At 45.0% G+C, this 25905-nt stretch overlaps 1 protein-coding gene across 3 annotated transcripts in view; it reads right to left on the bottom strand.

The window, feature by feature from the left end:
• Positions 1-25905, bottom strand: part of Ankrd11 (ankyrin repeat domain containing 11) — a 149069-nt gene that overhangs the window by 50620 nt on the left and 72544 nt on the right. Inside the window, exon 1 of one of the 3 annotated variants that reach the window (XM_069987846.1) lies at positions 15597-15614. The exons of the other annotated variants lie outside the window; for them this stretch is intronic. The gene's annotated coding sequence lies outside the window, so the exon portion shown is untranslated. Of the gene's footprint in view, positions 1-15596; positions 15615-25905 lie in introns of those variants that run through there. 3 annotated transcript variants of the gene reach the window in all.

The following is a 25905-nucleotide window of genomic DNA, read 5'->3' as shown; positions in this document are numbered from 1 at the left end:
GTATGTGACGTAAGACCTATTACCATGTACTCCTATGTGCAATTTCCTTCACAGCGGTTACACCTTAAAGAACAAGACAAAACTGGCCCTCTGACTACTTTTCAACAATATCCAACAAAGACACCCTTATTTTTTTGTCTTGGTACCAGAGCTGGTACTCTACCACTTGAGCCAAAGCCATACTTCTGGCCTTTTGCCGGTTAACTGGAATTAAGTCTCAGGGACTTTTATTTTCAGATTAGTTTTGAACTGGATCCACAGGCGTCAGCCTCTTGAGTAGCTAGGTTATAGGCGTGAGCCACTCTGAGACACCTGGCTCCCGGCGTATGGAGGTAAGAGCTGAAAGGGGTGACGTCAGCCCCTTTCTACTCATGCGGCCCTTGTTGTATTCCCCAGAGGGCTGGTGCAGACCAATGCACAGTAGCCCTCCCAGGCCAGGACCAGACAGCAAGGCATCAGGGTACTAGCGAGTGAGCAGAGAGGGGCGGAGCTGCAGGAGATCTGCACTCAGGAGTCACTGTCACGTGAAGCTTTCAATAGCCAGTTCTTACGTGGTGTGTGTGGGAAGGGACAGCTGGACCGCCCCCTTTCCAGGCCCTACAGGCCATACTCAGCACTGCTGTGCACAAGTATGGGACTATGTTGGAACGAAGCCTCTTCACATACACACCTCTGGCTAAAACCACAGGTCTCAATCTCAGCTGTATGGAAGCCTCTCAGCCGGACTCCAAGGATTGCAGCACACAGAACTCAGAGGCCTGCAAGAGCAGGTCAGGTCGCGGAGGAGGCTGATGGCCTGGAGTCCGTGTCAGTTGAGTCTTTCTGGGTTCCTCATAGGCACACGGGCAGCTGGATGGCTAGACACTTGCCCTTGCTCTTGGGCCACGGCAACCAGGACCATGCAACATGCTTCGGGTCACCCAGGACACGCTCAGGCCTTTTATTAAGGTTTCTAAACTAGGATGTGAAGGCCAACATCACAGGCAACTTGAGGTAGAGTGTTAACTCTGCTGATTCAGGTTTCAGCAATGCAGTTCCCTGCCACAAAGCCAACACACCAGTCCTCCAGGCACTTGTGCTACCACATCTGGGAAATTTAAGAGATACTGTGCTGTTTTTAGGGGACAGAGTCAAGAGACCCGAGTGGCACCTGGTTGAAGTGCAAGTACTGTCACACTCAGTGATCAGATAGGTATGAGTACAACAGGCTTGGGTCCATGAGCACCTTCTAAAAGAATGCCAGGCCTACGTGTGAATGCTGGTGCTGCTGGAGCTCTAAAGTCAACATCACAGCTACCCACTGCCTCAAGAAGATAGGACATTCAAGGGATGCCTTACAAGAGGCATGGCCGCCCAGGCAGCATTCACCCATGCAAGGCCAGGGTAGTGGCCCAGGAGCCCAGCTGGTCCTGAAACTTCCTCTAGAGCATGACTAACATGCCCCATAAATTACCCCCCCCCCTTTGCAATTATCTGTTCTAGGGATCTGATTATAAGGCAGGACGAACTACAAGAAAGGGGATAAAAGGGTTTCAAAAATATAATGTCCAGCTACTTGGGGGGTGGGAGAAAGGAAAGAATTTGAAGCCAGCTGGGGCAAAGTTCATAGAACCCCATCTCAAAACCAAAACCAAAAAGTGGGGAGGTGTTGAAGGACATCCCTCTAGTGGTAGACTGCTTGCTTAGCAAGCATGAGCCATGGAGAAGGGGAGAGGACCGGAAGGAGAAAAGGAGAAAGGTGGGGGAAGAGCTACAATGTCAAATGCCAAAGCAAACAGATGAATGGAGATAATCTGTGGAGCACTGCTTATGAAATGTCAGAAGGGGGAAGGGCTATTCCTAGCTCAGACTCCTTATCACCACGTTCACTCAATCTCACAGGGCTGGCATAGTATGTATGATTTTTGTTTGTTTTTTGCCAGTCCTAGGGCTTGAATTCTGGAACTGGACATTGCCCCTGCCTTTCTTTGGCTCAAAGCTAACGCTCTACCACTTGAGCCACAGTTCAACTTCCTGCTTTTTCTGAGTAGTTTACTGGAGATAAGAGTTTCACAGACTTTCCTGCTGGGGCTAGATTTAAAATGTGATCCTCAGGTTCCAGTGTCCTAGGTAGTTAGGATTACGGGCATGAGCCAGTGGTGCCCAGCAGTGTGTGTTAAAAAAAATCTGTACAAGAATACACTGTAGACAAGTCCAACTGTACAAATAATATATTTATCTCTCCTCAGTAACAGAACACCACAACATAACCTTGACCACACACTTAAGCACCTCAATCCAAAAGATTTTCTCCTCTTCTCTTTGCCTGAAGATCAACGTTTTACACCCTTTCTGAGGTGAGGGTCCTGGCCTCCACACTCAAGAATACTAGTGGGATACAGACAACTCTGTCAACTCCTGTTTTTCCCTCGAGACCCCCTCATGGCATGTTAGCCACCATATCAACCTACTATGTCACTCTGCTACTCAGGATCTACAGGGGTCACCGCCAAGGTCATCCCCAAAACACTCATCCCGAGCACAGACCAACACAAGCACACCTTAGTGTGCAGGGGGCACTGATTTAGGAGTCCAGTCCACGCTGTGGCTAGTCTGATAGGGCTCCGTGCTGACCCCTCTCCTGCTGAGCCAGGGCAGCCATCTGCTTACAGGATTCAACAAATGCCTTTTTTCTAAAAAGTCAATACACTGCTCTGACAAAGGCCTGTCTGAGCAGAGATTCCGCACCCACATACATGCTCTGCTTTTTTAAGGAGCATTAGGAGGCAAAGGCAAAAACAATTCACCAGGAACTCAGATGCTAATAAGGATGTGTTATACTCCATTATAGTGTAATTCTGTTCATATTTAGAATTATAACAGGCAATACTATATATAGTAGAGGGAGAAAAAGTGTTTGGAGAAGTTCTGTATCTCAGGACAGTCTTATGGTCTGAGTAGCAGTGAGCCCCACACATCCTCACGTTGTAACTTTACCCCAATGGAATGGGTCACTGGAAGATGATTACGACAGGAGGGTGCAGCCTCATGAATGGAAAGAGTACCCTTACAGAGCCTGCTCATTATTTTCCACAGAGGTATCATCTAAAAACCAAAAGGGAGCCCTCACCAGACACAAATTTTTCTTTACTCTGGACCTCCCAGTCTCTTAAACTGGGACATAAACTGTTGTTTCTAAACATCTAAGTTTATGCAAGCTAAGACAGGAGTTACAAGGGGAATATGACTCAAACTAAACTTTTAAAACCTGTGTACTCTAGTCAAATCTGAATCAGCTTTCAACCTAAAAGGAGAAATAAAGACAGAAACATACATTTACCTGGAGAAAAACAGGCTTATGGTACCCCCTTTCAAATAGTGAGTATGACTACTAAGTTAGAGGGTTTCAAGACTTAGCTCCTTTGCAGATTACCTGAGCAAACTTTCTTACAAGAGCTAGGTTTCTAGCCAGAAGAAAGAAGATAAGCCTGGAGATGTACAGCCAAGTGCTGTCAGTAGTAGAGCTCCACTCAAAGCCTTGGGAGCAACCACAGTCTGCCAGCACCTTACCTTCACGCTTCTGGCCTCCAAAACCATGAGGACAGATTTCTGTTGTTTACTAAGCCACCAAGCTGGTAGCAGATATTCACAGCTGTCATAGGAATACATCTGAACAAAATTAAAAAAAAAAAAAGTGTAGATGACCCCATGAGTGGCCATTCTCTATGTGAAGTCAGGATAAATGGCCCTCTCTGCCCTCAGCTACTCTTGGTCTGACTCCTGGAAAACTGGAGTAAGTCAGCCCAGACTTCAGGGCTAGCTCCAGGAAAGAAAGCCTGTACTTGGAGGAGCATCAATCTGGCTCATCATCTTACATGATGTCAAGGAGATTTTACCACAGAAACTAGATGTGCTTATAATAAGCTCAAATGATTCTTGTTTGGCCCTACTCAAAGTGAAAGGCTGGCATGGAAAACCACTTTGGAGGTGGCAGGATACTTACTGTCCTCCGGGCTCTAGAGGCCAGGACCAGCCCTCACATGTGGTCAAGCTAGCTGACCAGGTGTATCCAAGACATAGTCCCATGCCAGTCCAGGTTCAGCCTTCACACCAGAGGCCAGCAACCCCAAAGCTAAGAACATCTCCATCTTGGAAAGTAGCTGTAGGTACCAGTGCAGCATACGACACACTAAAGTGCAGGTGAAACAAGTCACAGTAGATAAAATGTGTCAACAGCACGGACTCAATCTACTGAAATGGAAAAGAAAAATCAGGTTAAGCAATATGGCCAGGTACCAGCGGCTCAGGCCTGTAATCCTACTTACTCAGAAGGCTGAGATCTGAAGATCAGTTTGGGCAGGAAATCCTTTGATACTCTCATCTTTAATTAACGACCAAAAAAGACAGAAGTAGAACTGTGGCTCAAGTGTTGGAGTACGAGCCTTGATCAGAAAAGCTCAGGAACAGCACCCAGGCCCTGAGTTGCCAGGCCTGGACTACGTTGTCCAGGGCTGTTGGAAGACCTCTGTCAACTCACTGCCACAGTAGAAGCGAATTCTACTATTAGGTATAGGCTACTATCAGAGAGGTATAGGTTCTTTCTTGACACAACCAAAAGAGTAGCACTAACCAGGTATGTCTCAAGGCTTATACCTGTCAACTAAACAAGAAAAAGAAAAAGTTGAAACCTGGTAGAGCCAATCAATAGACATCAGAGTTAGGTCAAACTCAAAAGCATTTACTCTTCAATGAACATTTATGACATTTGTAAAGTGTAAAAAGCAGGTCTTTTAAAAAATCATTAACTGCTAGTACTTTGTGACAAAATGAAAAGAATGAAACAGAAAAAAAGAACAGGTCTGGGAAGGTGGCTCAGTGGGAGAGCACTTGCCTTGCATGCATGAGGCCCTGGGTTCGATTCTTAGCACTACATAAGAGGGAAAAAAATAGCCGGAAGTGGCGCTGTGGCTCAAGTGGTAGAGCGCTAGTCTTGAGCTGAAGAGCTGAGGGACAGCGCCCAGGCCCAGAGTTCAGGCCCCATGACTGGACCCCCCCCCCCAAAAAAAAGAACAAAGCTCAGAAGATATAACCCATTTTGAGTACATTAATCCTGAAACAGCCAGGGCCTATACTTAACATACATGTGGATCCTCATGATACATACAGTTTTATTTTATTATAACTTCAGTGTGGTATTCATTATCTAAAAAATATCGATCTCTATTTGGGAGGTTTCCCCCCCAACTTTATACTACACTACAATGTTACAATTAATATCTGTATGTATGCTTCTCAACTTATATAAAAGTTTATAATACAATTGCAGTAAATGCTTTCAAATGTCTGGTGAAGCTTTGGACAAACACGCCCTCTTCAATTTCAGATTAGGGCAGATATTTTTTGTTATAAATTATCAAGAAAAGCCAGGTACTGGTAGCTCACTCCCGTAATCTTAGCTACTCAGGAGGCTGAGAATTGAGGATCGTAGTTCAAAGCCAGCCCAGGCAGCAAAGTCTGTGAAACTCTTATTTCCAATAAACCACCAGTAAAACCAGAACTGGTGCTGTGGCTCAACGTAGAGAGCTAGCCTTGAACTGAAGAACTGAAGGACAGCGCCTAGGACCAGAGTTCAAGCCCCATGACTGACAGACAAAATGAATGAATGAATGAATATCAAGAGATGAGGTTCATGGTTAAATAACCCAGACAGGGAAGTCTGTCACACTCTTATCTCTAATTAACCAGCCAAAAGCTGAAAGTGGAACTGTGGCTCAAGTGTAGAGTGCTAGCTTTGAACACAAAAAAAAGCTCAAGAGATGGTGCTCAATCCCTGAGTTCAAGCCCCAGGACCATCATATACATATGTGTATGTACATACACACAGACACACACAAAATTATAAACTCAACTGATAATATGAAGCTCTTTATATAATAAAATGATAAGATAAAATGAAGGGTTCATTAGGACCCATTTCTAAACTCCCCCCAAAAAAGATAGGATATAGATACATGCATAGTCCTTGGAAAGGTACAGCTTTCACACTATTCTCAAAGAGCAAACAACCAACAAGATTTACTAAGTCATCCTATCTTTCTGAATGTATTGTAGCAGCAAATGACGAGTAAGAGATGGCTGCCCTGTGAAGTGGTCACAGGATGCTTTACTTTCCAGATAGTTTAAAGTTTTGTCAACACACAGAAGAAATGTATGTATAATATAAGTGATTTCATGTGTCTAGTTAGAAAAACATAATACATAATTAAGTGAGAAAAGGACAAAGTCCATAGTTCTTTCTCTAAAGGATGAGATAGGCCGAAAAAACCAAATGAAAACACCGATGTCCTGCTCCACCACGGGAAGGAGACAAGAGATGAAACAATACTATGTCTCCAAATGTCTCTGTGTGAAATGAATCACAAGACCTTTTATTTGGGTGAAGTAATCGAGCAGTCAAATCAAAAGAGAACAGACAGAGATCGGAGTGATCTTCAGATTCCCACAGGCCAAAGGGCTGGTGCCCTCCTGTGAACAGACGCCACTAAACAGCACCCCATCGCTCCAGAAGGGCGGTGTGGGCGGCCAGCTCCTCACCTCAGCAACGGCTCTAAACATATGTGCAGTGACACCAGCTGTAAATAGAGGATACACAGTCCTTTCTCCCAGGGCTCTTCAAGCTCTTAATATGTGTGCATCAAGCCTAAAGCAGGTAAATTCATATTGTCCGGTAAGCCTTCATGAATCAGTGAGTTTCAACCAAAACAGAGGGAAAGGTATGACAACTACATGGGCAAAGGTTTGAACTAAAAACTACAGGTTAAAAAAAAAAAACTTTCCAAAAAGAATGAATTTTACAGAAAGGCAGTACCCCACACCTGTAATCTTAGCTACTCAGGTGGCTGAGATCTAAGGATCACAGTTCAAAGCCAGCCTGAGCAGGAAAGTCCATGAGACTCTTATCTCCCATTAATCACCAGAAAACTGGAAGTGGAGCTGTTGTTTAAGTGGTAGAGCGCTAGCCTTGAGCTGAAGAGCTCAGGGACAGACTGCATCCAGGTCCAGAGTTCAAGCCCAACGACCGACAAAAAAAATAATGACTCCTAGCTGACCCAGTGGCTCATGTCTGCAATCCCAGCTTCTCAGGATGCTGAGCTCACAGGATCACAGTTCAAAGTCAGCCTGTGCTGGCTTTGACCCTTATCTCTAATTAGCTACCAAAAAGCAGAAATGGAGTTGTGGCTCTACTGGTAAGAGTACCAACCTTGGGTGGAAAAAGCCAAGAAAGAGCACAGGCCCTGATTTCAAGTCAGTCTGTGTACACGCACACCCTACACACACTCAATCTTTCCCAGAGAAAGTAAAGGGCAGGCATACTGTACGTGGAGTGCCACCTGCAAGACAAAGTTCTGGTGCCACTGGCTCATGCTTGTAATCATAGCTACAGCTATAGTCCAATGACTGAGGTCTGAGGCTAGCCTGATCCAAAAAAAAGGGAAAAATACAATTAAACAAAACAAACAAAAACCAAAACAGAACTGGAGGTTTAATTCAAGTAGTATCAACAAAGCAAGAAAACTGAGTAGGCTCAAGGCCTTGAGTTGAAAATTAGCTAGTGCCAAAAAGATTTTAAAAAAAGTACTGAAAAGAGATGGACAAAAGAATGAAAATACAGTGGCTGGGAAGGTGGGTCAGTGGTAGAGCGCTTGCCTCACAAGCATGAGGCCCTGGGTTCCATTCCTCAGCACCACGTAACAGAAAAGGCTGGAAGTGGCATTATGGCTCAAGTGGTAGAGCGCTAGCCTTGAGCTGAAGAGCTCAGGGAGAGCACCCAGGGCTAGAGTTCAAACCCCATGACCAACAACAACAACAACGACAAAAGAATGAAAATACAGCAAGAGTTGTACAGATGTGGAAAAAGAATGAAGAATTCAAGAATGGTGCTCTTAAGGAGTAGGGCAACCTGTGAAGGAATCCTAGTAAATCAGCTGAGTTCTACTTCAGCAGATGAGCAAATTAAAACTATTTAACCCCCAAGAAGTAGGCCAAGTTTTAAATGCATCTTTTAAATGACTAAGAGGTATGTTATTATCATACCTTTAACCATGACCAGAGTAAGGAGAATATTTGCACCAAATGTTCTACAATTGAACCCCTAACAGAAACCATTTGGGAAGCCTGTTACTTTCCAAGTCTTCTGTGGCCAAGATCTCTAGAGAACCCCAGACTCCTGAACTGCAAACCAAGCAGCACACAAGGTCTGTGACCTGAAAATGTCCAATGCAACAAGAAGGGTGAAAACCTCTAGAAACAGCCACACAGATTCAAAGTATAGGAACTAGATCCCAACATTCTTGAAGATGGGCCAGTCTTGCTCAAGAAAACACTGTGTGGAAACATCTACTCAGCCTCTTGGCTTTGGATGGAAACGGAGTGAAACAATGGAGGCACCAAAGTTAAAGGTTGGATCAAAAATCTGGGAGAGGGCAAGGGAAGGGGTGATATTGTCCAAAAAGAAATGTACTCTTTACCAGACTTACTTAACAGTAACTTCTTTCTACATCATCTTTATAATAACAATAAAAATGAAATTTAAAAAGGAAAAAATAGCTGTGCACCAGTGGCTCATGCCTGTAATACTAGCTATTCAGCAGGCCGAGAACTGAGGATTATGGGTCAAAGCCAGCCTGAATAGGAAAATACAGAATGGCACTGGGGCTCAAAAGTGGTACAGCTTTAGCTGTACCAGGTCCTGAGTTTAAGCCCTACAATAATTAAAAGATGAGCAGCTTGGATTTTATTCCAGATCTTACTTTACTAAGAGTTTGGAAGACACTGAAGGTATTCATAAAAATAAGATACTCCCAAGCACCAACCCTTTGCATTAAAGAACAAAATCCAAATGCTACCAGAGAGATTAAGAGGACAGACTGATAGTGATGACACCTCCAACCACCAACACTTCTCACTGACAAACAGAACCTGAGTGCCACCATGATTAGATAAGATAGCTCAACCAGAGCCAGGAAGTATAGAAATATGCCTGTTCTCCTTCTGAATACTGGAAAGAAAGCAGAAGAACTGAAGAAAGAGGAGGCGTCATATTCAAGGCACTTCTCTTGTCTTAATCCAACACAGAGAAAGGTAAAGGATGTGACCTTCACTGGGCCTTCTTCTCAGAGGAAGAGATGAGGAACAACAGTTAGAAAAGAGCTGAAGTATCAGAAAGTAGCTTGTTTAAAGCCTCATCCAGAGATGGATGGATCCAAAAATGGCTCTCCCAGGAGCCATTTGTTCCCAAGAAAGAGCAAAAAACAGTTGCTTCTCAGCAGCCTTTTCAGCGGGCATCAAGAAGAGAGCCACAGTGTAAAGAGCATGGATGGTGGGCGCTTGGGGAAGTCAAACTACAGACAGAACAGAAGCAGGAGGAGCTGGTCACACTACAGAAAGAACTGGTTCACAAAGTAAACCCGATGTAAAAGTACCCGACTACAGAGAAGAGTAAGTAACCTGCTAGTAGCCATGTAGGATCCGTATCCCCTGAACTCGCCACAGTTAACAGCTCAGCCCGGCTGCCACTAGCTGTGAACTGCTAATACTGCCTGGCAACCACACCAGGAGTGAAGAGAAATCCATTTCTCCATGCTCACCTACCCAGGCCTCACACAACATCCCTGACAAATGTGGGCACTGACTTTGCTGGTGACGCTTGTGAACATTTTTGATGGTGGTAATGAGACTCAACTCATTTATGCCTCAATCAGATCCCTTGTTGTTATTTCCTTCAATCAGCAGTTGATCTTTTGACTCAAGTCAAGTCCCTTGTGTCAGCAGAAACCAGTCTCAAAAGCTAGTGCAGGTGGTTTAGGCCTGAACTGCTAGCTACTTGGGACACTGAGGTCTGAGGATAACAATTTGAAGCCAGCCCAAGCAGACATACTCCAAATGCTTCTCTTCAATTAACCAGCAAAAAGCCAAACGTGGAGGAGTAACTCAAATGGTAGAGTGCCAGCCTTGAAGGAAAAAAAAAAAAAAGTCAAGTGAAACACAAGGCCCTGAGTTCAAGCCCCAGAACCAGCATAAAGAATACTCTCATTGCCGGGCGCTGGTGGCTCACGCCTGTCATCCTAGCTACTCAGGAGGCTGAGATCTGAGGATCGCGGTTCAAAGCCAGCCCGGGCAGGAGAGACCGTGAGACTCCTATCTCCAATAAACCACCAGAAAACTGGAAGTGGCGCTGTGGCTCCAGTGGTAGAGCGCTCGCCTTGAGCTGAAGAGCTGAGGGACAGCGCCCAGGCCCGGAGTTCAAGCCCCATGACCGACCAAAAAAAAAAAAAAAAAAAGAATACTCTCATGGACGGAGACTGCTACTCTATACCTGGTCTGGCTTGAACAGAAACCTTCAGATCATAGCCTTCAAAGTAGCTAGGATTGTAGGTGTGTGCTAACAGAACCTAACTGTTTTTGTTTTGTTTGGTGCTGGTCCTGGGGCTTTTTTGCTCAAGGCTAGCATTCTATCAGTTGAGCCACAGTTCCTCTTCTGGCTTTATTGAGGTTTAATTAGAGATAAGAGTCTCAATGACTTTCTAGTCTGAGTTGGCTTCAAACCATGATCCTCAGATCTCAGCCTTCTGAATAGCTAGAATTACTACTGGCAGGCTGCCCTCCTTTTTCATATATGTATTTTAATTAGAAAATAAAGATAAGTAAATCTTGATTGTGACTCAAGTGATATAGTACCTACCTAGCAAGCATGAGGCCCTGAGTTCAAATCCAATACCATTAGGGGAAAAAATGGGGAAAGCATGAGCTGATATACCTTCTCTCCCCACCTCTGGCTCCCAGTTTGGACTCAGCGCCCTGCATGAGCTAAGATGCACTCTACCAATAAGCCATTCTGCTGGTTATTTTCAAGATATGCCAGGGCCAACAAGGACTGGAATCGTCCTGTGTGCGTTCCCTGTCAATGAGCTAACAGGCAGGCACTACTGGGAAGGAGTGTGTGCCCAAATTCGAGGCCTCCAATCTCCACCTCCCCTCCCAAGCAGCTAGAGCCACAAGCTTGAGCCACTGTATCTAACCACAGCCAACATTCTAAGACAAAAAAACAAAACAACTTGAAGTCTAGTGCTGGTGGCTGACGCCTGTTATCCTAGCTACTTAGAAGGCTGAGATTCTGAGGATCATGGTTAGAAGTCAGCTCAGGAAAGAAAGTCCATGACACTCTTATTTCCTAGTAACCACCAAAAAGCCAGAAAGAGCTGTGGTTCAAAATAGAGCACTAGCCTAGGCAGAACAGGCCAAGGGAAAGCACACGAGTGCACGTATACATGCGTGCACGCATGTATGCGTGCACGCGCACACACACACACACACACACAATCTGATATTTCACACAGCAAAAATGCATTTTAAAAGTTCCATAGTGAAAATACTCCCTTCTTCTCTCCACTCTATCCAATCTACAGACCACACTGAGTAGCTAGAACAATGTCTTACATAAAATTCAACTTGATTCTTCTCATAGAAAACCACTTGGGACCTAACATACATTCTTCACTCTAATCATTAAATACTGAGATTCCAAAGAAACACACAATTCTATGTTAAAACGTGAGTAAAATTAAAGACTATTTACTCCCTTGAGTGTCTGCAACGATTAACTTCCTACTTGGAAAGGGTGACAGACTGAAAAGCGATAAAGGAAATTATCCCTTGCATTCTGAGTTCAGGATATGAAAATAATATGCATCATATACTCATACCAGTTTTCTGTTCCTAAACCTAAGTCCATTTTCTTTAAACAGTATCTCAGCTGCCAAAAAGACAGAAAAATCAACATTTTAAGCCCTAATACGTTTTTCTTTTTTGGTTAGTTGTTGGGCCTGAACTTGAGGCCTGGGCGCTGTCCCTCAGCTCTTCAGCTCAAGGCTAGCACTCTATTACTTGAGCCACAGCACCACTTCTGCCCTTTTCTGCTTATGAAGTGCTAACAATTGAACCCAGGGCCTCACATATGCAAGGCAAGCACTCTACCACTGAGCCACCTTCCCAGCCCTAAGCTCAAATACTTTTGTTTTATATATTTTGTTTAAAGTTGTACTTCTGGTGAACTTCTAATATGAAAATCAGCTCAGATTCATGGCTTTCTGAGTAATTTATTGCTAAAACAGAATGTGCACATGTATGCGCTGAGAAGTGTGGAAGAGATACAGAGGAAAGCTTAGGGCTGATCGGAGGCAAGAAGAGGGGATTCACAAAATCCTAGGTCTTTGCTTTGGATTACAATTTACTAGATAACTGGATGGGGGTTCACTGCAGTCAAAAACAGAGCAGCAGTGAGTCTGGTCAGTGGATGACCAAGGAACAGCATTCATAAACCACTGAGTTCAAAGGTCAAAGTCCAGTATGAAGGACCCACAGTTCATGTTCTAGGAAACACTTTAAACTTTGAAAAAGAAATTAACATCCAGTAAAATGTTTCTAGTATCCTCTATATTTGGCCTGATTTGATCTTTGTTTGTCTAGCCTTAAAAGAATCCCTGTCTTGTTCCAACTGAATATAGTAATCTAACAGAATGAAGACAACTTGAGAACAAGACCATAGAACTGTTCCAGGTGCACCTAGTCTGCTAGTTCAATATGTGGTCCAAGAAGTAGCTGCACAGTAAACTTCAGTACCAAGCGTCTCTCAGAGCCTGGCTCCACTACTACTGGCTGAAATGGTGAGCGAGCAAATTCATCTGTCTCAGTTTCTCTATCCATAAATTGGGGAGAGAGAAGACCATCATGTTCTAAGCCTTTGAGAGAATTAGATGATCTGTGTTCTATAGAAAACAATCAGCACACGGTAAGTGCCCAATATGCACTGGCAGCTCCACAGCCCTCTTAGGGCATTCACTGGGGTTTAGCCAATCCATTTCAGCTCATGCTTGTATGGTGCTTCAAGCTCATGTTACTTTACTCAGAGCCTGGGCCTAGCCTCAGCCAAACAAATGACATGAATTCCTCATTATCTCCTCGTTCCCCATTCAGAGCTAAGATTCCCCTCCCCTCCAGGCAGAACCTCCACAGGCCATGCTGTAGAGTCAGCACATTCTCTATAGATGTCTACTGTCTGTGTATCTTTCTGAACTGGCGGACACATGTTTGACTGATTCCCCTTAAACATACACACACACACACATACACACACATGCGCGCGCACGCATGAATCCTGCCCTCTCCTATCTAAAGGCTACCTTGGCATCTTGAAAATTAGCTCTCGTTCTTGTCCTGGCAGACAGGCAAGGCCAGGGCCAGGGCCAGGGCCAGAGTTAGGGCCACTAACAGTGTCTGAATCTGCCCAGGGGTTCCAGGGTGAAAGGGACAAAGAAGGTATCAGAGACGCAAATAGGACAGCAAGAGAGGTGTCAGAGCAGCAATCTTCATCCACAAATGGTGAGAGACAGCATATTCTAAAGGAGCAAACTTGCAGGTTTTTGTCTTCATCTTTGAGCAAACAACAAACCATTTTCTTTGGTTCCATGTAAGGCTTCTTATGGAAAATGCCAGTGAAAACAACAGTTGCAAGAAATGAAAGCCACAGAAAAAAGGTATAACACAGGACATACTATAGCAAGAGCAGACAGGGCAGGAAAGGGCTAAGAGGGAATCAAGGAAAACTCTGAAGAATGACTAGATCTTATTTCTACAAACTGCCTCCAGGCCTTGACAGGTATGAAAATCTGAGTGTATCCACCACACAAGAGCAAAGCCTGGGCTGGGAAGGTGGCTCAGTGGTGAGCGCTTGCCTTGCATGCCTGAGGCCCTGGGTTCGATTCCTCAGCACCACATAAGCAGAAAAAAAAGGCCGGAAGTGGCACTGTGGCTCAAGTGGTAGAGCACTTGCCTTGAGCTGAGGGACTGCGCCCAGGCCCAGAGTTCAGGCCCCACGACTGGACCACCCCCCCCCCGCCTCGCAAAAAAAGAAAGAAAGAGCAAAGGCTAACTAACAAGGTTGCAACAGAAAGAAGTGCACAATTTCCAAATGCAAAGAACCTACAGAGAAAAAGGGGGAAAGGACAAGTCATCCATAACATGTACAACATGACATGAGAAAACTAAACACAAATGTTTATAAGGGAATTTCAGGAGACACATGTGTATATATAATATATACATATATACAATGTGTGGTATATATAATATATACATATAATATATACAATGTATGTGTATAATATATAATATTATATTATATATTGTATACAATTTATAACATATATTATGCATAATATATAATGTAATGTATATATAATATATAATGTAGCACGAGGTTGCTCTCATGAAAGATGGTTCTGAGCATGTATGCACCTATGTCTTTATTAGATCCTCCAAGATCAAAAACCAGAGAAGCCACAGCCATTAGAGAGAAGACATTAAAATATTTAAGGATGGCTCAAAGGGGCAACCACCACCTAAAAATTCCCACAGAGATTTAGAAACAGCAGCAGTTATCTAATGAAGCAAAGATATAATACCTGGCCAAAATCACACAGCACTGCCATGAACACCCAACCATACAACAGAACTACAGACTAATGGTAAATACCCAGCTTCTTTAACCACAAACTAAATTATTTTTATTTCTGATCCTTTTCTTAAGTGCAACATGTATAGACTGAAACAAGACAGTTTATAGCAGAGGGATTTTCACATTTGTTATCAATTCTCAGCAAATCCAAGAGAAGGATCCAAGGAAGTGGAAGGTCCCAGAAGCGGGCATAGTTCTCTGGCTATAGGATTTTTTGGACTCAGTTGTCCACTGAACTTTGAAAAACAGAAAGGATTATAAGAGCAATTGTAAGAGCAGCAGAATGTACTGAGTAAAGTGTTTCCAACCAGACATTGCTGTCCAAACGCCGGTGAAAGTAATAAACAACAAAAGCCCCAATCCCCTCCAAGGCAGCCATCAGGAGCCCTGAGGCTGGTGTGGTCCTGAGCTCCCAGGCCACTGGCTAAGGAGCTACTGTCAGCCAGACAATTTCCAGCATGAACAGTTCAGCACCTAGGCCTGTGTCCTCCCATTCTTAAATAACCAACAGACAGAGGTAGGGATTTGGAGGAGATAGAAGGGCTAAAAAGGCAGGTGCTGGAGGAGGACTTGAACAGACCAGGAGTATACCTGCAGAAGAAAGGTGGGCATACACAGACCTTTAAATACTCTGAGTGTCGATCTTGTTTGTTAGACCTAGAGATAAAGATCACATCTCTAAAGTAGGCAGGCTGAGAAGTATAGTATTTCAACTTGCTACAAAACAGGTGCTTTTGCTGAATGCTGGTGGCTCATGACTGTAATCCTAGCTACTCAGGAAGCTGAGATCTGAGGACTGCTGTTACAGGCAGATTAAGAGATTCTTATCTCCAATTAACCAGCACAAAAGGTAGAAGTGGAGGTGTAACTCAAGCCTTACCCTTGAGCAAAAAAAACAAAACAAACAAACAAAAAAACTAACCAAGAACTGAAGGTCATGAATTTAAGACCAAGTACCAGCATACACACAACAACAACAACAACAACAACAACAACAACAACAACAACAGCCAGGTTTGGTAGAACTCACTTAAATCCTACCTACCTGGGAAACTGAGGTGGGAAGATCACTTGATCCCAGTTCAAGATCAAGTTGGGCAACATATGAGGCCCTGTAATACATACATCAATAAATGTTATTAGCTATGTTTGGCTGTTTCTCACAAATTGCTTTTGTAATATACTAAAAAGAATCAAATACAACATACCAGGAAATACCGTATGTTAGCACATCTTTAGAAGGAAATGAAACACCTTTCCAGTGCTAAAGCATTTCTACCCAAGCCTGAGACAGGCTAATTTCATAGGTAAAACTCTCATTTGGTAAAGCAGTATCTAAATTACCTATGAGTTCACAATGAAGAAAGAACGGGCCATCAAGTCCTTCTCTTAGAGCAAATTTCATGTGAGTCTAAATTGACAACTTAATTCTCAAGGAATTACACACTACTGATAATACTCTCAGCTCTGCGACTGGCAGAATCAAGGCAGACCATCTGCCCTCTAAACTGTCATGAACATGAATACCACTGCCACAACCCAAGTGCTAGAGACAGGCTGTGCAAGCATCCGTTTTCATCTCTAGTAAAGACCAGGTAAAATTCACACAGCTGCCATTTTCTATGTATAGCCACACCACATGAACACAGAGACTTAAAAGCGAAGACTTTCAGTGAAGTGATAGCTGACTTCTAAGGACCCAGCCTACATGTCAAAGGAACTTAACTTTAAAAAAGACTGAAAAACTCTTCTAAATATAGGATCTGTGAAATTAATGACATCATGCAAATAAAGCTTTGCCTCTAAAATCAGAAATAACACAAGAATGCACAAGCTTCTCAAGCTGCAGGGCACAAATGACAGAGGTGTGATCTTGTAGTTCCTAGCTCCATATTTACATGTTAGTCTTGACTAGGCTGATGATGCTACCGTCTTAGCTAGCTGGGGCAGCCAGCCAGAGAAGACCACTACAAAAGTGCTGTCCACAACCATCTCTCCACACTGAACCTACAACTGGATGGTGCCGCCACTGCCAGTTCACAGATGAGTTTCAAAGCCAACAATAAGAGATGTGCACTCTAGTCTCAACTGTATTCCAAGTGATGCAGGAAGAAAGTTAAGAAAGATGACATCTGCTTTACTCTTGTGTAAAGGCTACACAACCCTAAAACAGTCAGAGATACCAAATCAGGATCACACATTTTAATCAGTCAGTAAATAATATTTAAGTATAAGTGTTGAAATTGTAAAGAATTTCATATAATAAATCTTTTATACTTAAGACGTGACCTCCCACTGAGCACAAGGATATACTACAAGAGGTCAGCAAATCTTTTCCAGGAAGAGCCAGATGACAAACACTGGGCTCTCCAACTCACATCTTCACTGCTGCTGTGAACAATTCTTTAAGGACGTGAAAAACCTTCTCAGCAATCTGGTTATATAAAACAAGACCATTAGCTGTATTTGGCCCACAGCCACGACCTGCTGACCATTGGTTCCCGACAGCAGCCTACTCTGTGACAGTAACAAGGCACTACTGGAGACTCACACACATCCTGTGTCCATCTATCCCAGGTATCTGACACTGGGTGGGTATGTGTGAGTGTAGAGAGCTGCGAGAGGCCGCACCTGGAAGATGGTGCCGGTTTCCGCCCTCCGCCTTCCCGATGGCGAGTGCTCTCGTGGTAAACAACTCCTGATATGGCTAAGGCAAAGAATCTGGCTTGCTTCCGCGCACCTGAACCTATTGGTGGTTCCCACGTGGCGTATCAGGGTTGGCTACCCAGCGGGTACTTAAGGCTGTGGGGAATTCTCCCCGGTGTTGGGGTCACAAGATTACTAAAAGGTCCTGAATAAACGGCAGAGAGAAGAGTCCGGTGTCCTGTCTCCTTGCTGGTCGAGGCGGTAGCGACATGTGAGATAGATATTTTTGTTTGTGTACCAACTCCAGGTCTTGAACTCAGGGTTTTGTGCTTTTCACTCAGCTTGCTTGCTTAAAGCTCGCACTCTACCTCTTGAGCCAGGCCTACAGTCTGGTATTTTGCTGGTTAATTAGAGAGGGAGTTTTATAGGCTTTTCTGCCCTGGAATGGCTTCAAGCCCCAATACTCAAGGTCTCACTCTCCTAGCAGCTAGTGTGAGCCATTGGTGCCAGGCATGAGCTAGACATCCTTGGCAGAGTGGAGTGGTGTCCCCAGTAGCTCCAGGTTTCCTCAAACTGCTGTGTCAAGTCCTCGACATCAACGACAACGTGCGTGCCGTGCCACCACACCAAAACTACAAGTGTCTGCAAGACACCGTACTGTGACAAACAACTGCATTCATCTGGTTCTAGTCTTATCACAATGCTCACACTATTCAGTGGTCTGAACACAAAGTTCTAAATCAAACCAGATTCCATTCCGCCGAAACTAAACATCTCAAAAAATTTTGTATATTTTTCTCTTGTTCTCAACTTAATTTATTTTTTTAAAAATCTTTTTGGTGCCAGTTCTGGAGCTTGAACTCTGGGCCTGGGTGCTGTTCCTTAGCAATTTTTCTCAGGGCTGGTGCTCTACCACCTGAGCCACACTCGCACTTTCGGCTTTTTGCTTTAAGCATATTTATAGTGTATTCAGATCATTTTCACCCCTCCATTTCTCTGGTCCACTCTTCCTCCTTTTCCCAAAGCAATTTCAATAGGTTTCAGTATTCTATTTCAGTAGTTGCAAACAATCTACTTCGATAGTATTCAGCCTCCTCCTTCATCCTCTTATATTATTAGCTCAATCCCCTCCTGCTAGTACCCACTTCTCAACAGAGCCTATTTCTCTTTCCTGTCCACCAGAATATTTAAGGGCAGGACAGGTGCTGACCCAAGGAAGTCAAAAGAAATAAGAAACTGCTTCAACCTCTACTGCAGTGCACCTAGACTGCTAGGGTACGCAAAGCCTAGAAGTAACACTTCACCTACTGAAAAAACAACAACAACAACAACAAACACATGTTAATAAGAAAGGCATTTAATTATATGATGTTAATTCTTTCTTGTCCGAGTTCTCAACTTTGATACTATACTAAATTATTAAGAAAACCAGGGGGGAGGGCTGGGAAGGTGGCTCAGTGGTAGAGCGCTTGCCTTGCATGCCTGAGGCCCTGGGTTCGATTCCTCAGCACCACATAAGCAAAAAGAAAAAAGCCGGAAGTGGCGCTGTGGCTCAAGTGGTAGAGTGCTAGCCTTGAGCTGAAGAGCTGAGGGACAGCGCCCAGGCCCGGAGTTCAGGCCCCACAACCGGACCCAAAAAAAAAAAAAGAAAGAAAACCAGGGGGCTGGGAAGGTGGCTCCGTGGTAGAGCGCTTGCCTTGCATGCATGAGGCCCTGGGTTTGATTCCTCAGCACCACATAAGCAGAAAAAGCTGGACGTGGTGCTGTGGCTCAACTGGTAGAGCGCTAGCCTTGAGCTAAAGAGCTGAGGGACAGCGCCCAGGATCAGAGTTTAGGCCCCACGACCAGCCAAAAAAAAAAGGGGGGGGGCGGGGGGAGGCTATGGATGCAGTTGAATGATAGAATACTTAACTATCATATCCAAGGCTTTGGGTTCACAAAGCAATACAACACACACAAACATACACATGCTAAAAGAACATTAAAAACAAATCCCCACGATCCATAAATCTCCAGTAAAACACTGTATTTTTAGACAAAAATGAGGTCATATTGAATCTAGTTTTGCTTTCTCAGTCAACATTCTCTGCTTCTCCATCTACAATTAAAAGTGTTACACATGAGAAAAAGTTCCCCATTTTAACTCCACAATACAGGATACCTAAGTCCGCTGTGCATATAGTTCTGTGTCAGCTGATCAAAGTGTGATGACCCATACCCCTCGTCTGCTTTGTCCTCAGTGCTCCAGGTGCTCTCCTTGTGTGTGCAATGGTGCAGCGTGTGGTGAGGCTGGGGTGAGGGTGCAGCACGTGGAGGAGAGTGCTGCGGTGCCTATTATGGATACAGCACACAACACCAACAGTGGTCTGGATGCTCTGCACAGGACAGATAGGCCCCCTGGCATGGGAGAGCCTGTGGGCAGACAGACAGTGCTGAGGATTCCTGCTGGCTGTGTGCCTCCCTGATGCCGCTGGTTTTCTTCTCTCTGGCAGCCTGTTAAGATCTGTTGGGCTTATAACTCCTCAAATGTAGGCTCATAGCTAAGGCCAAAATGACATCCTATTTCTGGTTAGGTGAGAGACAGGTGGAAGAAAAAGGTCTTCGTAGATAAACCACGAAAGGAAAACAAATGATTTGGGGAAAAAAGCTTTAAGACGATAGAACATACCAAAAGCCAACGGATGGATTTAAGATTCCTAGGCAAATCTGAATGTTGCTTCCTGGCCTTGATTTCTACCAGCTCTGGGGGAAAAGCAACTCTAGAACTACTCCAGAGGGAATAAGAAGAGAGGCAGTTGTTGAATGTCAACTCCTTTGTAAAGTTGTTTTTGTTTTTGTTGGCCGTGGGTCCTGAACTCTGGGCCTGGGCACTGTCCCTCAGCTCTTCAGCTCAAGGCTAGCATTCTACCACTTGAGCCACAGCTTTTCTGTGTATGTAGTGCTGAGGAATCAAACCCAGAGCCTCATGCATGCAAGGCAAGCACTCTACCACTTGAGCCACAGCTCTACTTCTGGCTTTTTCTGTGTATGTGGTGCTGAGGAATCAAACCCAGGGCCTCATGCATGCAAGGCAAGCACTCTATCACTGAGCCACCTTCCCAGCCCTAAAGATAATTTTTAAAAAGGGGACTGGTGGGGAGAGAGAGATGTCCTGTTGAGGGCTTCTAAACCGGTGGAAGATGAAATCTAACACAAAGAAATTCAGTGTCTACCTTTAGGAGACAGACAGGCTTCAACATGGGTCTCAGTGGCTCTCTGCTGTTTACTCTGTAGAGCAGGCGAACCAGGCTGCTGGGGGCCTGGGGCAGGCACAGCTGGGAGGCAGCATAGTCAGGACCGACAGAGTGCGGACCTCTGCCCAGTGTCACTGTGGAGTGTGGGTTCTGAGTGCACCAGATTGAAGGCCAAAAAAGGACAATAGCCACGAACGTAAGCCAAATTAGGACAGCACCAAGAGGAGAGAAGTATGGGACCCAAAGAGCCACTTCTATGCTTTTACTTTCACTACCCTTCTCCCTCCACCCAACAAAGCCCCTCATGGACTCCTCACACCTGCACACACTCAGCCTTCATGAAGTCGGCTAAACAGCTGACAAGGTAAAGAATCTAAAACCGCATTTTCCCCAGGCCTCTATGCTCCACCCTCATCTTCCACACCCCTGAGGAGAGAGTCTCACCTAAGGCTTGCCCTACCTTGCACGTTCAAATCCTTAAGACAGGGGACACACAGGGAAGGCGCTAACCAGCCTGTGAGGTGACTCCACAAACCCAGTTCTGAGCAACACCAGACACTGCTGGACTCTACCACAGTGCTCTAAGAGCTCAGCGCTGCTTATGGGGAACTCATGCCTAAGCACACCTTGGAAAGAAGCTAAACTTGTCTGGGAACTATTTCCCCCTTCTATGCAGGTAAGCACTTGCTCTGAGGTTAGTCTAAGCCATTAAGATGAAGACATGAGTCAAACAGTCACCTAGGTATCAAAATAGAATTGAAATCCAGAACACAACACCTACCTCCACACCCTACTAATAGAAAAGACAGAAAGACTAAACTTCAGAGGTCAGCACTTCCACGGTGAGAAGAGAGCCTTTTTCACTGGGGGGGGGGGGGGGGGGATCAACCCAGGGCCTTACACAGATAGGCACACACTCTACAACACAGCACGAGTGCAGCCTAGGAGAGTACCTGCAATGAACACAGCATTAGGAGCGCATACGGGTGGGGAAATGGGTTAGGAAGGAAAGGCAAAGAGACTACCATGGAAAGGGACAAGGGAAAAAAACATGCCCATGCCCTTTTTACCCCAATCTAACCCCATTATATTTTTAAGACGCCCTATATTTAATGCCTCAGAAACATGAAGATATCAATGGGAGGCCCCTGAGGAGCTTGTGCCAATCAGAGCTGGTTCACACACTGCCTGCTCCACCCCAGGGATCACACAGCCAGAGGTGTCTTTTCCCTTCTTTTCCTCACCACACCATTTTAAATGTATCATTTAAAATCTGTATGAAGCAGAATGGAAGCAGTTTCTGTCTTTGCCTACAGGTCTATCTAACATGCTGAGTGTTTGCAGATGACTTAAAAAGTCAGCACGCTGTGTCCGTCACTAGAATGAGGGCCAACGGGAACTATCTGGCCAAGGAAGAGACACACTGAAGGCTGTTCCTTGTGGAGGAACCCCCACAGGAAACGACTCAAGCCATTACTGGGCTCAGAGCCCACCAACCGTGAGCTCACCTGAGTGAGCTTGAGTCTGGGAGCTCAGAATGTCACATCTCAGCAAGAGAATGTCACTAGCTCAAAATTGGGGCCCCAGTCTATCCTACAACCTTAAAAGAGATGAGTGCAGCAAAAGGTTCCTAAGGAACTATCCAGATCCCAGAATAAAGCTGAAGAAATTTTGAGGAGTACAATGTCTGGTTTCTGATCACACATTACCAGGTACGGAAACTGGAGCACGTTGATCAAATAGTAAGGCACTGGGTTACAACTAAAGGATGAAAAACGCAGGAGTCAGCACCGATATGACTGTACAAGAGACCAACCTTGCTCACAACCAGATGCCTCCCTCCTCCTGCAAAGCATCTGGCAGCTGCTTAGGAGAACAGCCATGGGAGAGTGCGTGGATGGGAAGGGCCACTTGCCTCCTCACCAGCATGGCCGTGAGGCCCTGCCCTCCACAGGCACCGTGACGGGACGTCCGAAGAATGCTCACTGCAGTCAGGTGCTGGTGGCTTGCCTGACACTCAGCCCAGATACTCAGTTCAAAGGCAGCTGACAGACTGGAAGAAACCTTTACAGCAACCCATTTGACAAAGGCCTAATTTCCAGAATATACAAGGAATTCACAAATTTAATATTCCTCCAAACTAATAAATCAGTCACTAAATGAGTAAAGGAGCTTAAGTGAGACTTCTCATAAGAAAAATGGCAAATAGACACATGAATCCATTTCCAATTAACCAGAAAAATGCTGAACCGGGGTCTGACTCTAGACATAAAGGACAGCCAGGAGCAAGAGAGCCAAGGGAGAGTTTGAGGTCCTGAGTACAGGCAGCCAGGCACATCTGTGTATATGCACATATTCTCCCTCTCCCCCACCTCACACACACATGCTTAAACTTGTATCTTAACCTTTCCAGAGTTTATCTTTTATTACTTGTGTTTTGGGTTTTTTTCCCTGAGATACTGGGAAATCTAACCCAGGGTCCTGTACATTCAAGGCAGGTGTTCACTTACTGATATACCTTCAGGCCCCTCAGGACAGGAACAGACAAACTATTCAGGAATGCAATCGAAGGATATTGTACAGCCAAAAGCCAGTGGCTCACACCTGTAATCCTAATTACTTAGGAGACTGAGATCTGAGGATCAAAGTTCAAAGAGTCCAGGTAAGAAAATCTATGAAACACTTTGTTTCCAGTTAACCACAAAAAGCTAGAAATAGAACTATGGCTCAAGTGGCAGAGGAACAGCCTTAGGCAAAAACAGCTGAGACACCTGGGCCCACGTTCAAGCCCCAGGACCAGCATGCACACACTCATGCACACTCATCACACACAAGTACATTATATATGTGTGTGACATTCATGGTAAAATATATTAAAATATTTAAAAAGAGACTCAGAGAAAAAAACACTGAAAGAGCTAAGAGTTTCCAAGTCAATGGGTAAAGCCAATAGAACGACACACACAGAACCACAAATAGCTTGGGTGTTCCCATGCCCTTTCCTCAACAATGGGCAAAAATGGTTAAAAATCTGTAAAGATGATGACGGCCAAGGCCTGAAGATTAATAACCTCAGATCACAGTGCATTTGCCCAGTTACTTATTAACAGACAAAAAGTCAGAACAGGAGGCACGGCTCAAGTGGCAGAGCACAGCCCCGTGACTGAAAAAGCAGAGCAAGATCATGAGGCTACAAGTTCAAGCCCAAGTACAACACCAAAAAAGAAAAAAGAAAAGCCAGGAGCTAGTGATTCACACCAGAAATCCCAGCGACCCAGGAGGCTGAGATCTGAGAATTATGGTTGTGAAAGGAGGCAAAGAGTGGTTTACGTCAGCTAGTCCCTTCCTGTCACTTCATCCAAAATTCCTTTTCTAGACAAGGTGACTATTTCTTCGAAGTTCACTTATTCAAAGTCGACCAAAGTACCATTCATGACCCTTAAGCACGCCCAGGAAACAAGGTGGCTCTCATTCCACACTGCACATTTTTTCCTACAGAAGCTTTGACAGTAATCAGAGGACAGAACCTTTCTGCTGGATCTTTGTGTCCTGAGGGCAGGATGGCTCCTCATCCACCAGTGTTCACAGGTTACACCAGGGTCTCAAGAGACAGGCACACGGACAGTTGAGGGAAGTTCTCTATACCCACTATAACTTAGGTACACAGCCATCAGAAAAGTAAGTCCCAATCTTATCTTATCCCCAATTAAGCACTCAAAAACTGGAAGTGGTACTATGGTTCAAGTGATAGAGTGCTAGCCTTGAACACAAAGAGGCTCAGGGGCAGTGCCCAGGCCCTGAGTTCAAGCCCCACAACCGACAAACTGACAAACCAACACACACACACACACACACACACACACGAGAGAGAGAGAGAGAGAGAGAGAGAGAGAGAGAGAGACAGAGAGACAGACAGAGACAGAGACAGACAGAGACAGAGACAGACAGAGAAAGAGACAGACAGAGAGAGAGGGGCGGGGGAGAAATGGAAAAGAGAGAGAGAGGGCCAGCAATTTCATACTAGGCTTACCTGTCACTGAAAAATAAATAGTTTGGCCACCCCCCCCCCAACTGGCATTCTACTACTCCTTGGTATCATGATACTTCTCTTTAATATAAAAATGTAGTTTCTCCCCTCATTTCATTAAGCATGAAATGAAACTCATGAGTTATATTCTATGGCAAAGAGAAGCAGCATGATTATACGTGTTTTTCCACAAAAACAGTAACAACAAGGCCTCAACAGTTAAATGCAAGACGCTCCTGGGTCTATTTTTCTTAGTTCATGAGTCTTCCTTCTGAGCTAAGGCCAACAGGCTTCAGTGCTGTTGGAAAGCTTCTTAGTCCTCATAGCCAAGGCAGAAAGTATTTTTTCCAAGATTCTTTACTGGTTTTAGAGAATGCCCTAGTTGTAAAAAATAAAATCTCAAACAAGCAAATGAAACATTACATGTTAAGTCACTACAATCCAGATTATCTTTTCTCTACAAAGCATACACACTGCTAGAGCAACTGACCGGCTGAACTGAGGTGAGTCAGTAGCATCACCACAACTGGAGGACTCTCTCCCATCTAAAAGATTAGGCATTTTGAATTTTTTTTTGGGGGGGGGGCAGTCCTGGACTTGAACTCAGGGCCTGGGTTCCGTTCCTGAGCCTCTTTGTGCTCAAGGCTAGCGCTCTACCACTTGAGCCATAGTACCACTTCTAGCTTTTTCTGAGTAGTTTATTGGAGATAAGTCTCACAGACTTTCCTGTCTAGGCTGGCTTGAAACCATGATCCCCAGATCTCAGCCTCCTGGGCAGCTGGGATGACAGGCGTGAGCCACCAGCGACCACCGCTGGAGCAGCTTTTTAACAGGAAGAATTATGCAAGCAGAGTAAACTGGATGAGCCCCAGGGAAGGGCTGTGTGCTGCCGGAGGAATGGGCTGGGACACTGCCAGCTCCACAGTCCTGGGAGCAGAGTCCATGTAAAAGGATCTTGACAGCAGGGTTACATAAGATTTTCATCCAGGAGTGCTGAAGCATCCTTTGCTACTGATATGCAACAGAACACAGACTGAAGGAGAACTACAGCTCTGGAACCAACACACAGTGGAGGACGTGTCTGTAATTGACAGACAGACCAGACTGACAATAGCAAAAGAGTAGGAGAGAGGGAACTGCACAGAGTCCACACGAGGTCTCCTGGGGAGAACATCACAGGAATCCACACGAGATCCCCTGGGGAGGACATCACAGGGGTCCACATGAGATCCTCTGGGGAAGACATCACAGGAGTCCACATGAGATCCCCTGGGGAGGACATCACAGGAGTCCACACGAGATCCCCTGGGGAGGACTGCACAGGAGTCCACACGAGATCCCCTGGAGAGGACTGCACAGGAGTCCACACGAGATCCCCTGGGGAGGACTGCACAGGAGTCCACACGAGATCCCCTGGGGAGGACTGCACAGGAGTCCACACGAGATCC

Source organism: Dipodomys merriami, unplaced genomic scaffold, assembly GCF_024711535.1.
Source record: "Dipodomys merriami isolate MVZ:Mamm:240054 unplaced genomic scaffold, mDipMer1.0.p SCAF_348, whole genome shotgun sequence".
Lineage (NCBI taxonomy): Eukaryota > Metazoa > Chordata > Mammalia > Rodentia > Heteromyidae > Dipodomys > Dipodomys merriami.
Note: the sequence above shows the minus strand (reverse complement) of the source record. Positions and strands in the feature narration are given on the sequence as shown.